A 16,114-nucleotide genomic window follows, 5' to 3' on the forward strand; every position below is an offset into this window, starting at 1 on the left:
GAACCACAACTGCAGAAGTATCAACAAATTTTGTGTTCATAAATATTTGATGGTGGTAGCTTTGTATGTAATGCAAAAGCTCTCATCTATACCTTTCTGTTTTTTCTTCTTCTTCTCTTAATCTTATTTTACTCACTTTTTCAGTACGCCACTCCTTCCACACACTTTCACCTATTCACGCCTTTCCAACTTCAACATATTCTAAAAAACTTGGGCTTCAGTTCAGTTTTTGGCAAAAATTTACAGTTTTTCCAAAGTATTCATTTCAAGTATTCTCATTCATTTGCTATGACATATTCAATATTTTAGCTTGGAAAGCTTCCCATTTCTTTTTTCATCACATTCACATGATTCCATTGACAACCATGTACGTCCAATTCAATTATGATCATAAATGTTGATGGCAATGCAGCCCGTGCATGTCGATGCCATTGATGGCTATGTACATCAATTCCATTGACAGGAAATGACCTGATATCAACAGAAAGTGACCTTGAAATGCACCCAAATCAACAGGAAGTGACCTGATATAAAAAAAAAAAAGTGACCTCGAAACAGACACATATTTTTGGGCCAGTGACTGTTTAATTATGAAAAAAAAAAAAAAAAAGATTCTCGGCCCTGGCACTTAGCCCATTCATTTTGTTAGTCCAATGAAATATCTCAGTGCTCTGCTCACCCCACCAACTGGAAAAAAGACAGAAATGAGTGAAAGGGAGCCAGGGAAGTGCAGAGACGTGGCTGAAAAGCCTACTGGTTGATGCGGTGAAAATTTGAAGAATTAAATAACTAACATGTTTATTCAAACAAAACCATATTTGTGTGTACGTGTGTGTGTAAAGAGAGTGATACACATGGAGAGAGTGATACACATAAATAGAAATAAATCAATGTGTAGACTAGATTGTAATTTACAGTGTTGTTTTCGTTTTCTATAAAATCAGTTTGCATGTGCTACGGTTTATAGCTATTATTTCCACAATGTTTAAAATTTATACCAATATATATTTGTTGTTATACATTTCCCCATGGTGGGACTAATAATGGTTCATCACATTTTATGTTATATTAAACTGTGAAGCATGTTTTTAAAATTAGTAGCAGCAAAACAAAACAAAAAAACCCCTAATAATTAATTAATAATAATAACAAATCAATATAACAAAATCAATAAACAAAATAAAATATTAATAAACTAAATTAACATCCCGTGGCCCTGTCTCGCTTTCTCTTTCTTCATTAGTTAAGCCAGACTGATGAAAAAGGAGTGAAGGAGTCAGGCAGGTTATGATTATTTCTCAAAAACATTGGTGAATATATATGTATTTATACATATATATATATATATATTTATATATACATATATGTATATGTATATATGTATATATATATATATATATATATATAAATCAAATACTTGTTCTCCCCACTGTGTATATATATATATATATATATATATATAGAACAAGTATTTGATTTTGCTGGTTGGTTTTCCCACTTGCAAGCCATGTAGAGGTCTGTAATTTGTATCATAAGTTCTCTTCAACTGTGAGGGACGGAATCTAATACAAAAATCCAGAAAATCATTGTTTTATCTTGTATAATCATTGTATAATTTTATATAATTTTATAATTTTATAATTTTTAAATAATACATTTGTATTTAACTGCATGAAATAAGTATTTGATACGTTACCAACTAGTAAATATCTCGGCTCTTAGTTCTCTTTTAAGAACCCCTCCTGTTCTCCTCTAATTACCGGAAGTGACTGCACCTGTTTGAACTTGTTACCTGTATAAAAGACACCTGTTCACATGCTCAAACAAACAAACTCCAACCTCTCCACAATGGCCAAGACCAAAGAGCTGTGTAAGAACATCAGGGATAAATTAATAGACCTGCACAAGGCCGGGATGGGCTACAGGAAGATAAATAAGCAAGCAGCTTGGTGAGAAGGTAACAACTGTTGGAGCGATTATTAGAAAATGGAAGAAGTTCGAGTTGACGGTCAATCTGCCTCATTCTGGGGCTCCATGCAAGATCTCACCTCGTGGGGCATCACTGATCATGAGGAAGGTGAGGGATCAGCCCAGAACTACACGGCAGGACCTGGTCAATGACCTGAAGAGAGCTGGAACCACGGTCTCGAAGAAAATCATCGGAAACACATTACGCCGTCATGGATTAAAATCCTACAGCGCATGCAAGGTCCCGCTGCTGAAGCAGTGCATGTCCAGACACGTCAAGTTTGCCACTGACCATCTGGATGATCCAGAGGAGCAATGGGAGAAGGTCATGTGGTCCCAAAATTGAACTTTTTGGTCTAAACTCGGCTCGTCGTGTTTGGAGGAAAAAGAAGGATGAGTACAACCCCAAGAACACCATCCCAACCGTGAAACATGGAGGAGGAAACATCATTTTTTGGGGCTGCTTCTCTGCCAAGGTTATAGGACGACTGCACCGTATTCAGGGGAGGATGGATCGCCAGATCTTGGCTGACAACCTCCTTCCTTCAGTGAGAGCCCTGAAGATGGGTCGTGGCTGGGTCTTCCAGCATGACAACGACCCAAAGCACACAGCCAAGGCAACTAAAGAGTGGCTCCGTAAGAAGCATCTTAAGGTCCTGGAGTGGCCTAGCCAGTCACCAGATCTGAACCCGATAGAAAATCTATGGAGGGAGCTGAAAGTCCGTGTTTGCTTGTTGTTCGATTTTTGTGATGTATCAAATACTTATTTCATGCAATTAAATGCAAATGCATTCTCTGTTTTTTTGTATTAGATTCCGTCCTTCACAGTTGAAGAGAAATTATGATACAAATTACAGACTTCTACATGCTTTGCAAGTGGGAAAACCAGCAAAATCGGCAGTGTATCAAATACTTGTTCTCCCCACTATATATACATATATGCATACATATAGATAGATAGATAGATAGATAGATAGATAGATAGATAGATAGATAGATAGATAGATAGATAGATAGATAGAGAGATATGTTTACCAACCGGGAAGGCGGAACCCTTTGTACTGACTCCATGTTTCAAAAGTGTAAAGAAGACTCACCGAAAACAGGGTGACAATTTATGGTAAACGGTGTTATACTTATATAGCGCTTTTCAACCTTTCAAGGCGCTCAAAGCGCTTTACACTATCTCGCCATCTACCTACTGGTGACGCAGCACCAGGGGTAACGTGGGGTTCAGTATCTTGCTCAAGGACACTTAGACGAGTTCATCAGGGTGGAGAATCGAACCCACAACCTCTGGTTTGGGGGACAACTACTCTACCACTGAGCCACGCCACAAATTTATTCGTCGACAATGGTCAAAAACTAGGCAAAAACAGACGACGGAGGGAACAATACTGAATCCAAAGCAAGGCTACATATCAAATGTTTCCGAGCAGCAAATCTGGCTTATCTCAGTGCCCGGTGTTTTTTAAGTCCGTGGGCCGGCCGAAGGTGTGTCCGGGCGTTGCTTTGAGATCATCCCTCTCTGGCCGGTTTCGGGCTTTTTAGGTTCGTGCATGGATGGGATGTGGTTGCCACAGCGACCAACGCTGGTCTTGACGTCACAAGCGCCTGCTATCAACTTTGTTTATCCGTGCTGGCTCTACTTGTTTTAGGACAAAGCGCGCTGGTCTTTGTCCTTGTTCGTTTGTCGGGAGGACTGATTGCCAGAGTTGGTGTGTCAATCTTGCTCGTGGCGCCCACGTTGCGCTTCTGTGGTAAGATGGCGTTGTGTATCTATTCTGTTTCTTTAAACTATGGTGTGGTATTTATTTTACATTAGGTGTGTTAGAGTAGTGCAGTCCTACAGTGAATATGAGAAATGATATTATTCCCTGATTGATTATATTACGTGTGTTCGAGTAATGCGAACAGTCAGACAGTGCCTACGAGAAACGGTACCATTTTTCCTTTTCCCCCTCATGAGCGTCGATAAGGTGATTCACTTTAATGTGTTCAAGGCCACTGAATGAAGTCTGCCTAAACTATAGTTAAATGAATGTGTTATACTAATGCAAACAATTATATGGTGTGTGCGAGAACGGTACCTTTTCCCTTAAATATATATATAAATATATATATATATATATATATATATATATTAGGGCTGTCAAAATTATCGCGTTAACGGGCGTTAATTAATTTTTTAAATTAATCACGTTAAAATATTTGACACAATTAACGCACTAGGCGCGCTCAGACAGATTTAAATGTCAGTACAGTGAAAGGCCAACTTGTTAATTGTGTTTTATGGAGTTTTTCTGCCCTCTGCTGGCGCTTGGGTGTGACTTGCATATGTTATGTGGCGTAATGTTGCCCTCTGCTGGCGATTCAGTGCAGCTGATTATTTGGGTTTCGGCGCGCTTTTCTGACGTGATTATATGTCGATGCGAACTCACACTAATAGACAGTGCTCTTCAGACCAGCTAACGTCCGCATCCAGTATTCAGTGGCAGTTCTCATAGCCCCATCACACTGTTTGTGTCTAATACATGCATCGCTTGTGAGTTATATTCCTCCTTTGTTTATATTCATGAGCATTAGATAGTTATTGATGATGTGTATTTGAATTTGTTCACATATATGGTGAAATGCAGTTACACTGTTAGGTGCTTGTGAGATAATTGGCTAGTGCTACTGCTCAAATGGACACGTGTGTGTACATTTTATGTTATTTTGTGATTTATGCAAGTTATTGACACATTGCCTTGTTATTTTCAGTTTTACAAAAATACAAGAAACGTGCTCCTGTCAAAAAGAGATGACTTCAGTAAAGCCCATGCAACTTTGCCACACCGTCTGATTTCTTTTTGGAACTTATGTTCGCTATCTGTCAATTTGTGTACTCACACACATTGAGGACAGAATAGGGCTACTAGTTTATTTTTTGATTGAAAATTCTACAAATTTTATTAAAACGAAAACATTAAGAGGCGTTTTAATATAACATTTCTATAACTTGTACTAATATTCATCTTTTAAGAACTACAAGTCTTTCTATCCATGGATCACTTTAACAGAATGTTAATAATGTTAATGCCATCTTGTTGATTTATTGTTATAATAAACAAATACAGTCCTTATGTACCGTATGTTGAATGTATATATCCATCTTGTCTTATCTTTCCATTCCAACAATAATTTACAGAAAAATATGGCATATTTTATAGATGGTTTGAATTGCGATTAATTGCGATTAATTACGATTAATTAATTTTTGAGCTGTAATTAACTCGATTAAAAATTGTAATCGTTTGACAGCCCTAATATATATATATATATATATATATATATATATATATATATATATATATATATATATATATATATATATATATATATATATACATATGTATATATATATACTGTATATATATGGCGGAAAACAGCATTTTCTACTCTTGCACCCCTCTTAAAAAAAATGCTGTATTTTAAGCCAAATGAACTGGTGTGTTTGATAGAACAATATGTAGCAGATTCATGGGGTATCAAGCCCCCAAACTATTTTTAATCTATCCATTTTACCCTGTAAACCCCCGGAACAGATGGTGTGCAACCCTTTTTGTTTCAACCTAGCCATAAAAAGAAGGTAAGTAATCTCCTCCTTGAGTCATCACCTTATCGTGGTGGAGGGGTTTGCGTGTCCCAATGATCCTAGAAGCTATGTTGTCTGGGGGCTTTAAGCCCCTGGCAAACAGGTCCTAGGTGAGGGGCTAGACAAAGAATGGCTCACAAGACCCCTTATGATGGAGAAAATTACAGGATCCAAGTTTCCTTTGCCCGGACGCGGGTTACCGGGGCCCCCCTCTGGAGCCAGGCCTGGGGGTGGGGCTCGGGCCTTCTCCCATGGGGTCCGGCCGGGCACAGCCCGGAAAGGCAACGTGGGTCCGCCTTCCCATGGGCTCACCACCTATGGGAAGGGCCAAAGGGGTCGGGTGCGTAGCAATTTGGGCGGCAGCCAAAGGCGGGGGCCTTGGCGGTCTGACCCCCGGCTACAGAAGCTAACTTTTGGGACATGGAATGTCACCTCTCTGGCAGGGAAGGAGCCCGAGCTGGTGTGTGAGGCAGAGAAGTTCCAACTAGATATAGTTGGACTCTCCTCCACACACAGTTTGGGTTCTGATACCAGTCCTCTCGAGAGGGGTTGGACCCTCTTCCAGTCTGGAGTTGCCCACGGTGAGAGGCGCCGAGCAGGTGTGGGCATACTTATTGCCCCCAGGCTTGGTGCCTGTACGCTGGGGTTTACCCCAGTAGACGAGAGAATAGCCTCCCTCCGCCTTCGGGTGGGGGGACGGGTCCTGACTGTTGTTTGTGCTTATGCACCAAACAGCAGTTCAGAGTGCCCACCCTTTTTGGAGTCCTTGGAGGGTGTGCTGGAGAGTGTCCCCTCTGGGGACTCCCTCGTTCTGCTGGGGGACTTCAACGCTCATGTGGGCAATGACAGTGAGACCTGGAGGGGCCTGATTGGGAGGAACGGCCCCCCCGATCAGAACCCGAGCGGTGTTCTGTTATTGGTCTTCTGTGCTCGTCACGGATTGTCCATAACGAACACCATGTTCAAACATAAGGGTGTCCATATGTGCACTTGGCACCAGGACACCCTAGGCCGCAGTTCGATGATCGACTTTGTGATCGTGTCATCGGACTTGCGGCCGCATGTTTTGGACACTCAGGTGAAGAGAGGGGCGGAGCTGTCAACTGATCACCACCTGGTGGTGTGTTGGCTCCGATGTTGGGGGAAGATGCTGGTCAGACCTGGCAGGCCCAAATGTATTGTGAGGGTCTGCTGGGAACGTCTGGCAGAATCCCCTGTCAGAAAGGGCTTCAACACCCGCCTCCGGCAGAACTTCTCCCTTGTCCCGGGGGAGGTGGGGGACATTGAGTCCGAGTGGACCATGTTCCGCACCTCCATTGTTGAGGCGGCCGATCGGAGCTGTGGCCGTAAGGTGGTTGGTGCCTGTCGTGGCGGCAATCCCCAAACCCGCTGGTGGACACCAGTGGTAAGGGATGCCGTCAAGCTGAAGAAGGAGGCCTATCGGGCCTTCTTGGCCTGTGGGACTCCGGAGGCAGCTGACAGGTACCAGCTGGCCAAGCGGACTGCGGCTTCGGCGGTCGCCGAGGCAAAAACTCGGACATGGGAGGAGTTCGGCGAGGCCATGGAAAACGACTTCTGGACGGCTCCAAAGAAATTCTGGTCCACCATCCGGCGTCTGAGGAGAGGAAAGCAGTGCACCATTAACACTGTGTATAGTGAAGATGGTGTACTGCTGACCTCGACTCGGGACGTCATGAGTCGGTGGGGAGAATACTTCGAAGCCCTCCTCAATTCCACAGACACGCCTTCCTTTGAGGAAGCAGAGTCTGGGGACTCTGAGGTGGGCTCTTCAATCTCTGGGGTTGAAGTCACCGAGGCGGTTGGTAAGCTCCTCGGTGGCAAGGCCCCGGGGGTAGATGAGATCCGCCCGGAGTTCCTAAAGGCTCCGGATGTTGTAGGGCTGTCATGGCTGACACGCCTCTGCAACATCGCGTGGACATCGGGGACAGTGCCTCTGGATTGGCAGACCGGGGTGGTGGTCCCCCTTTTTAAAAAGGGGGACCGGAGGGTGTGTTCCAATTATAGAGGGATCACACTCCTCAGCCTCCCCGGTAAAGTCTATTCAGGGGTGCTAGAGAGGAGGGTCCGTCGGGAAGTCGAATCTCGGATTCAGGAGGAGCAGTGTGGTTTTCGTCCCGGCCGTGGAACAGTGGACCAGCTCTACACCCTCGGCAGGGTCCTCGAGGCTGCATGGGAGTTCGCCCAACCAGTCTACATGTGTTTTGTGGATTTGGAGAAGGCGTTCGACCGTGTGCCTAGGGGAGTCCTGTGGAGGGTGCTCCGGGAGTACGGGGTACCGAGCCCCTTGGTAAGGGCTGTTCGGTCCCTGTACGACCAGTGTCAGAGTCTGGTCCGCATTGCCGGCAGTAAGTCGAATTCATTCCCAGTGAGGATTGGACTCCGCCAAGGTTGCCTTTTGTCACCGATTCTGTTCATAATTTTTATGGACAGAATTTCTAGGCGCAGCCGAAGCGTTGAGGGTGTCCGGTTTGGTGGCCTCAGCATTGCATCTCTGCTTTTTGCAGATGATGTGGTGCTGTTGGCATCATCAAGCCGTGACCTCCAACTCTCACTGGGGCGGTTTGCAGCCGAGTGTGAAGCGGTTGGGATGAAGATCAGCACCTCCAAATCCGAGACCATGGTCCTCAGCCGGAAAAGAGTGGCATGCCCTCTCCGGGTCGGGGATTAGATCCTGCCCCAAGTGGAGGAGTTCAAGTATCTTGGGGTCTTGTTCACGAGTGAGGGTAGGAGGGAGCGGGAGATTGATAGGCGGATCGAAGCAGCGTCTGCAGTGATGCGGACTCTGCACCGGTCTGTTGTGGTGAAGAAGGATCTGAGCCAAAAGGCAAAGCTCTCGATTTACCGGTCGATCTACGTTCCTACCCTCACCTATGGTCACGAGCTGTGGGTCGTGACCGAAAGAACAAGATCCCGGATACAAGCGGCCGAAATGAGTTTCCTCCGCAGGGTGTCCGGGCTCTCCCTTAGAGATCGGGTGAGAAGCTCGGTCATCCGGGAGGGGCTTGGTGTCGAGCCACTAGTCCGGCCCCGGGGTCGACCCAGGACACGCTGGAGAGACTGGAGAGGGAAGTCTGGGCTTCCCTGCTGAAGTTGCTGCCCCCGCGACCCGACCCCGGAATAAGCGGAAGATAATGGATGGATTTTTTTTTTTGTTTTTTATAGTTTTTTTTTATTGACACTGCCACGATGTGTTGAAGAAAAATATGCGGCGATCCGTTGCCGACCATTACGGTACGTGACGTCACCATTTTGTTTTGTTAATACTTCACTCTGATCGGCCGAATGATTTCGTCTGTGTTAAATTCTGCTTTTTTTTACTCTTCATAAAGCACAGAACTTAGTTTCTTGAACTCATTTGAGTAAACGTGTATTGCAGCTCCGCAACTCGGACCATAAGAAACGTAACAACACAGACTTCCTGTGTGTGTCTGTCAACTATATCTGTCCCTCAGGAAACTCAAACCCAAATAACAATAGTTCCTATTGTTACTGTCGTGTCGACAGCGATGAGCTTTTGGATATCCGACTTACGTTCTCGCTTTCATTTTACCGTATCAATCCATGGAAGAAACATTTATTCATCATGATGAAACGAGCAAGTTATACAGCAGCCTTTAAAAGAAAAGTCACATCTGCTTTGTTTTCTCCTAGATTCTGGTAAGTTGGAGAAGTTGTCAAATCATATTATTACCGTAAATATTTTCAGTTTATGGTAATGTTTTGAACTACCAATATGCTATGCTTGTGCTGTGTTTCACCATTCAGTAAAATGACATTTCTGTATCTGTACACAAGCTCTGTTTTCTTGTATTCTTCTATTTATTGGTGCTAAAATTAGGGTGCGCGTTATAAACGGGTACAATAATTTCCCCTAGATTTTACAAGTAAATTTGGGGTGTGCATTATACACGGATGCGCCTTATATTCGGGAAATTACAATAGTTCAAATAAACAAACAAACAAACAAACAAACAAACAAACAAACAAACAAAAAAAATTATTCACTAGCATATTTTAAACTTTTAAACAAATTACATTACAATGAAAAAATTGGCGTCTGTAAATAAGTCACGGATATATACCTCATAACTATCGCTTAGTTGTATTTTTTTCAAAGATTACTGAAAAAAACGTATAAAAGGGTAAATATATGAAAATGAAAAATCGACCACTCCTTGATGTCTACAATTTCTGCATTGCGACCCTTGTTATATTAACATGTTTCAACCATAAAATCCCCCCAAAATCTGGCCGTGGCCATTCCCATTTCACAGCTGTGTCTCGACACTCGATGATACATGCTACATAGTTTTTTGATCAAAAAGAGGTAAGTACGCGAAAAATATGTCGTTAAAATCATGGTGTCTTTAATTATGCTCTCGTGTGCTCTCACCACCAGTTAGGGCTTTGCTGTTTAAACATTTTTTTTTTTTAAATACCCTCCTGTTCAAAAATTTTCTTTCCTCAGAAAATTGAGATTTTAAGTTTTCAATGATGTATCACATATGCATATAGGACAATTTTGAAATTTGGCCAAATTGGGGGTCTCAGGGCGGAACTTAAAGTCACTTGAGTGTTTTCCGCCATATGTATATTTATATTTATTTATAGACACACACACATACACGCAAGGTGAGCCGCCCAGGACAGAAATGCCAGGGCCATTTTTTGGTTCCAGTCCACTCGTTCTGAAACGCCCCCAAATCAACAGAAGGTGACCTGATATCAACAGGAAGTGACCCCGAAATGCTCCCAAATAAACAGGAAGTGACCCTGAAATGCCTCAAATCAACAGGAAGTGACTTATCTGCTACAGCAAAGCTACCATCAAAATTGCATTTTCTGGTGTGTTATTGTTTAGGTTGTAGTTTGCGGTGACTGAAAATTACAATTCATTAGACTTAGAGCTGTGTTATGAATAAAATATTTACCGCAGCGCCCAATGCAACTGCAAGCTATTACCACAATAATAACCAATGAGGGAAGGAATGGAATCAAATCTGGTGACTTAGATTTGCCTTCGGAGGCCACATGTGTAACTATAAAGCAATAAAAGATTGTGATTTCTATTGCGTGTTCTCCAGTCAGTAAAGAAAGGTCATGATAATACATTGGATTTTTTGATAAGAAAATGAAACGGTGATAGGAATCATACCGTTCCAAATAGGAGTCAATGAAAGCACAGATCCAGTTGCTTTAAAATTAAAAAAATAAATAAAATAGCATAAATGTGGCTGAGCAATAAAGCCCCATCTCATTTAAACAACACCAACGCATAACACCAGGGGTTAATTTGTGCCTGATCCTGCCGGAACAAGATCCAGCACCTCTTGATTCTGGCCTCCCTGTGTTCCGGGACTTATTTGGGCAGATCTGGCACCTCTCGTGTATAGAAAATAATAATAATATAAAAACATTTTTAAAAAATGTACTGTAATAGCCCCGAATAGGTGGAAAGAAGGAGAGGAGTCGTTGATGGCTTTCTCTATCTTATTGTGGCAACAATAAGAAAACAATTACCAAAATAACAGTGGACTGCCGCCACATTCGACCGCTAACTTTTGCTTCTCACCCGTCTCCCCCTCGCTTCCTACTACCTCAAAGATCTCCAGTCCCAGCGTATCTTAAAGGGACCGTGCATAGTTAGGGACATTACTGTATAAAATAAAATAATGATATGCATAAAAGGTGGACCACCAACAGCTGGAGCAACAGCCCAGTACCCATATGGGAAATTTGGGTTTGGGCTGCACAATTTGTAACTAAGGCGGTGGAAACTTTAGGACCAGAGAAGACCGGGGGGATGAAACTCGCAAAAGATTGGGTTTGTTAGGGTTTGTGACGAGAGGGAACCCAAATGCAGACAAATAGGGGTAGTGGTGAGTAATATTTTATTGGCGAGCACAAGCAATAAGGTGGCGGGTGTATCTCGTTCTGCTCGGGGTAGCTGAGCCAACGTGGGGCGTGGAAGCTCGGAAGGAAGGCAGGCATGGAATCCGACAGGGGGGTGCAAAGTCAGGACCTGGGGCGAGAAAATAAACGTCGTGAGCCGGGGATCAGATAAACAATCAAGTACGCGAGATGGAACTGACATGGTTAACAGACTAGTTGATCGGGCAACGAGGTGGTGGCGTCCACTCGTTTATAAAGATGGCTGATTGGCATTGCTAGCAGCTGTGGCCGCTCCACCCATCCGGCGTCAAACCTGCAATCAATAAAAACACTCACACCGGCTCAAGGTGGGCCAGGTCTCAGGAGAGATGGGCTGAGACCCTAACAGGGTTTGTGTTATTTATTGTAATCTCTATTTAAAAAAAAAAAAAAAATTACAAGTTAGACTGTATGTTACTGTAAGTCCCACCTGTTATGTGGGCAATTGCCCATGCTGTGCAGAGTTTAGCCTAAATATTTGTAAATTGTCGTCATAATATTTATACAATGGATATTATCTGAATTTGAGGCTTATAAGTCCCACAGCATGGCAAGTGGGCATTTGCGTGTTGTTTTCAGCGCCATTTTCTGCATATGTTCTGGGACCTGTGCCCGTCTCGTCATCCCTGTGCTGTCATGTGTACTTTGCGTTCCGCCACCTTATGATTTACAAATTAAGCACTACATAACACTTTTAAAATACAATGAAGTGCAATTTCATCTAATAGTATGGAGTTCATATAATAGTACATGATTACTGGGAATGTAATAATATTATCTTTAGCACTTTAGAGATCATGGTTGAATGTCTTGAGGTTGATTATCTCAAAAAACATCTTTGTAAAAGCAGATTATATTGATACAGCAGTCTTGTGATTTGTGGGGGGGGGGGGGGGGGGACAAGTGTTTGTAGAGGTGGAGGAAGTAATTAAAATTTGATTTGAGGTGAGTAGGCAAAAGGTCTGTGCAGAGTGAAAGTAAAATTACAGCCCCCTGTAACTGCTCTGCTATATAGTTCTTGCTGCTGATAGTCTCTCTGAGCAGTTTTATTGTGCCTATAGTTAAAGTGTCGTGATCATAAACTGAAGTTTGTATGCATTATATAACAACTTTGACCTACACATCCGATTTAACCCTGAGCTACTGTTCAACCATGTCATGGGCAAACTACAAAATAAGCATCCATTCAGTTATATCATGCTGAGTTTACGTAAAATCTTTATTTAGATTAAATTGGCCTATGTTTCCATTAAATACCGCGTAATTACTACCACTAATAACAATATCAAGAAGCCCAAATTAATACAGTAATATTTCAAAATGTTTCATGTGTAGGCGGGGGAAAAAACAACAAAAAAGGTGATTCCTCCAAGTTCCTGACAGTAGATGGCAGCAAAATACAGTGCGTTGCCAGATAATGGTACACAGTCCTTTTTGGTCACAAATTTGCAACTCTTTTGACCTTCAATCCCAAACTATCATTGTTTTGTCACTCCTTATATGAATCTTTAAAAACATCTGCATCCATAGCTACCAAACATTCATTCAATATTCATGGTTTGGTCAGAACACTTACGATCATCTTTAACAGCAAGCGGAAGACAGCTCGTGTTAATGGCAGCGCCAGTGCTAAAAGCATGTACGTTGAAACAGCATAAACATACTGCATACCCAAAAGAGAGAACTTGAAACATTACATCATACAGCTGCTGAATAAACACACCGTGCTAAAAATAAATGAATGCACTTCACCATGACAGCTGCCCCAGCATACTGCTTCAGCACTTGAAATATCTTTACAGTACAGTGGTACCTCGACCAAAACGACCAGGGGTGTCACGAGATCTAATACAATACTGGGGCAGAGCGGGGCACTGGCAAGCGTGCAAAAATGTTGTTTTAGCACTCATAAAAAGTCAAAAATAGCGGTTTAAACTATATATAATTAAAATAAATTAATAAAATAAATAAAAAATAATAAAATAATAAAATTAATAAATAATCAGAATACATGTTTCTGTTTTTTAAAAAAAGTGACTTTTTTGTTTTTCACCCATTAGTATTCAAAATCAAAGTTGGGAAATCCCTTGTTGATAGTCAATTTACAGTTGTGGTCAAAAGTTTACATACACTTGTGAAGAACATAATGTCATGGCTCTCTTGAGTTTCCAGTTATTTCTACAACTCTGATTTTTCTCTGATAGAATGATTGAAACAGATACTTCTTTGTCACAAAAAACATTCATGAAGTTTGGTTCTTTTATGACTTTATTATGGGTGAACAGAAAAAAGTGATCAAATCTGTTGGGTCAAAAATATACATACACCAGCCCTAATATTTGGTAACATGTCCCTTGGCCATTTTCACTTCAATTAGGTGCTTTTGGTAGCCATCCACAAGCTTCTGGCAAGCTTCTGGTTGAATCTTTGACCACTCCTCTTGACAGAATTGGTGCAGTTCCGTTAAATTTGATGGCTTTCTGACATGGACTTGTTTCTTCAGCATTGTCCACAAGTTCTCAATGGGGTTTAAGTCAGGACTTTGGGAAGGCCATTCGAAAACCTTAATTCTAGCCTGATTTAGCCATTCCATTACCACTTTTTATGTGTGTTTGGGGTCATTGTCCTGTTGGAACACCCAACTGCGCCCAAGACCCAATCTTCGAGCTGATGACGTTAGGTTATCTTGAAGAATTTGAATGTAATCCTCCTTCTTCATTATCCCATTTACTCTCTGTAAAGCACCAGTTCCATTGGCAGCAAAACAGCCCCACAGCATAATACTACCACCACCGTGCTTGACGGTAGGCATGGTGTACTTGGGGTTAAAGGCCTCACCTTTTCTCCTCCAAACATATTGCTGGGCATTGTGGCCAAACAGCTCGATTTTTGTTTCGTCTGACCACAGAACTTTCCTCCAGAAGGTCTTATCTTTGTCCATGTGATCAGCAGCAAACTTCAGTCGAGCCTTAAGGTGCCGCTTTTGGAGCAAGGGCTTCCTTCTTGCAGGGCAGCCTCTCAGTCCATGGAGATGCAAAACACGCTTGACTATGGACATAAACACCTGTGTTCCAGCAGCTTCTAATTCTTGGCAGATCTGCTTTTTGGTGATTCTCGGTTGAATCTTCACCCTCCTGATCAATTTTCTCCCAGCAGCAGGTGATAGCTTGCGTTTTCTTCCTGATCGTGGCAGTGACAAAACAGTGCCATGCACTTTATACTTACAAACAGTTGTTTGCACTGTTGCTCTTGGGACCTGCAGCTGCTTTGAAATGGCTCCAAGTGACTTTCCTGACTTGTTCAAGTCAATGATTGTTCAAGTCAATAATCACTCACAAGAAATTGCTAATTCGTGTTGCTGTATGTATATTTTTGACCCAGCAGATTTGATCACTTTTTCTGTTAACCCATAATAAAGGCATAAAGGAACCAAACTTCATGAATGTTTTTTGTGACAAAGAAGTATCTGTTCCAATCACTCTATCGGAGAAAAATCAGAGTTGTAGAAATAACTGGAAACTCAAGAGAGCCATGACATTATGTTCTTCACAAGTGTATGTAAACTTTTGACCACAACTGTACCTTCGCTCATTGCTCATCAACTTCCATCACTCTTTCCCCTCTTCTTGCTACTGTTCTTTGTCTGGACAGAAATGGGGATACAGTGATCCCTCGTTTTTCGTGGTTAATGGGGACCAGAAACCGCCGCGATAAGTGAAAAACCATGAAGTAGCGTACTCCCCCCCAAAAATACACAAACATTTTTTTAGGGCTGTCAAAATTATCGCGTTAACGGGCGGTAATTAAATTTTTTAATTAATCACGTTAAAATATTTGACGCAGTTAACGCACATGCCCCGCACAAACTAAAATGACCGCACAGTGCCATGGCCACTTGTTACTTGTGGTTTTTTGGAGTTTTGTCGCCGTCTGCTGGCGCTTGGGTGTGACTGATTTTATGGGTTTAAGCATTGTGTAATTATTGACATCAACAATGGCGAGCTACTTGCCTGGTATACCAGACTCACCGCTGTTCCAGCGATTGAGTCTGGCGACCGTCCGGCGGATCAAATTCCGAGGGCGGAGCAAGCCACAGCAAACAGACAGCGGAGTGGACCAATCAGCGACGGGCAGACGAGACGTTGTTAAAGCGACAAGTAATTCGCGTGAGCGGAGAATGGAGAAGTTTATTCAACATGGCTAGCGCGAGCCATGTTGACTATTGTCAATGACTTGTTTCGATGTGTTTTTGGTCATTTAAAACTGGTTTTACCGCGGATTGGAACATATTCTCGGCTCTCCCGTTCGCCATCCGTGTTGCTGTAGACACGACTTTCGGCGCGCAAGAGTGACGTTACTCGTTAAGAACACGTCACGCAAATAAATCTGATTGGACAATTGATTTTGTACCTTGCTCGAGAGGCCGTGAATGGGCTGGTTCCCAGACTATTTCTGACAGTGTTTGAAAAATACAAGGAGAATAGTCTGGCTGTGCCAGGCAAGACTAGTTTATTTTTTGATTGAAATTTTTACAAATTTTATTAAAACAAAAATATT

General features: G+C 42.5%; 1 long non-coding RNA gene across 1 annotated transcript; it reads right to left on the reverse strand.

Moving 5' to 3' along the window:
* Positions 1–11,505: 11,505 nt before the first annotated feature.
* On the reverse strand, positions 11,506–13,343 carry LOC130923745 (uncharacterized). The gene is made up of 3 exons (XR_009064765.1): positions 13,134–13,343; positions 11,719–11,831; positions 11,506–11,648 (listed from the first exon to the last, which is right to left on the reverse strand). It is a non-coding gene; the product is annotated as an uncharacterized LOC130923745 (long non-coding RNA).
* Positions 13,344–16,114: the final 2,771 nt, after the last annotated feature.

Source organism: Corythoichthys intestinalis, chromosome 11 (genome assembly GCF_030265065.1).
Source record: "Corythoichthys intestinalis isolate RoL2023-P3 chromosome 11, ASM3026506v1, whole genome shotgun sequence".
Taxonomy (NCBI): Eukaryota; Metazoa; Chordata; class Actinopteri; order Syngnathiformes; family Syngnathidae; genus Corythoichthys; species Corythoichthys intestinalis.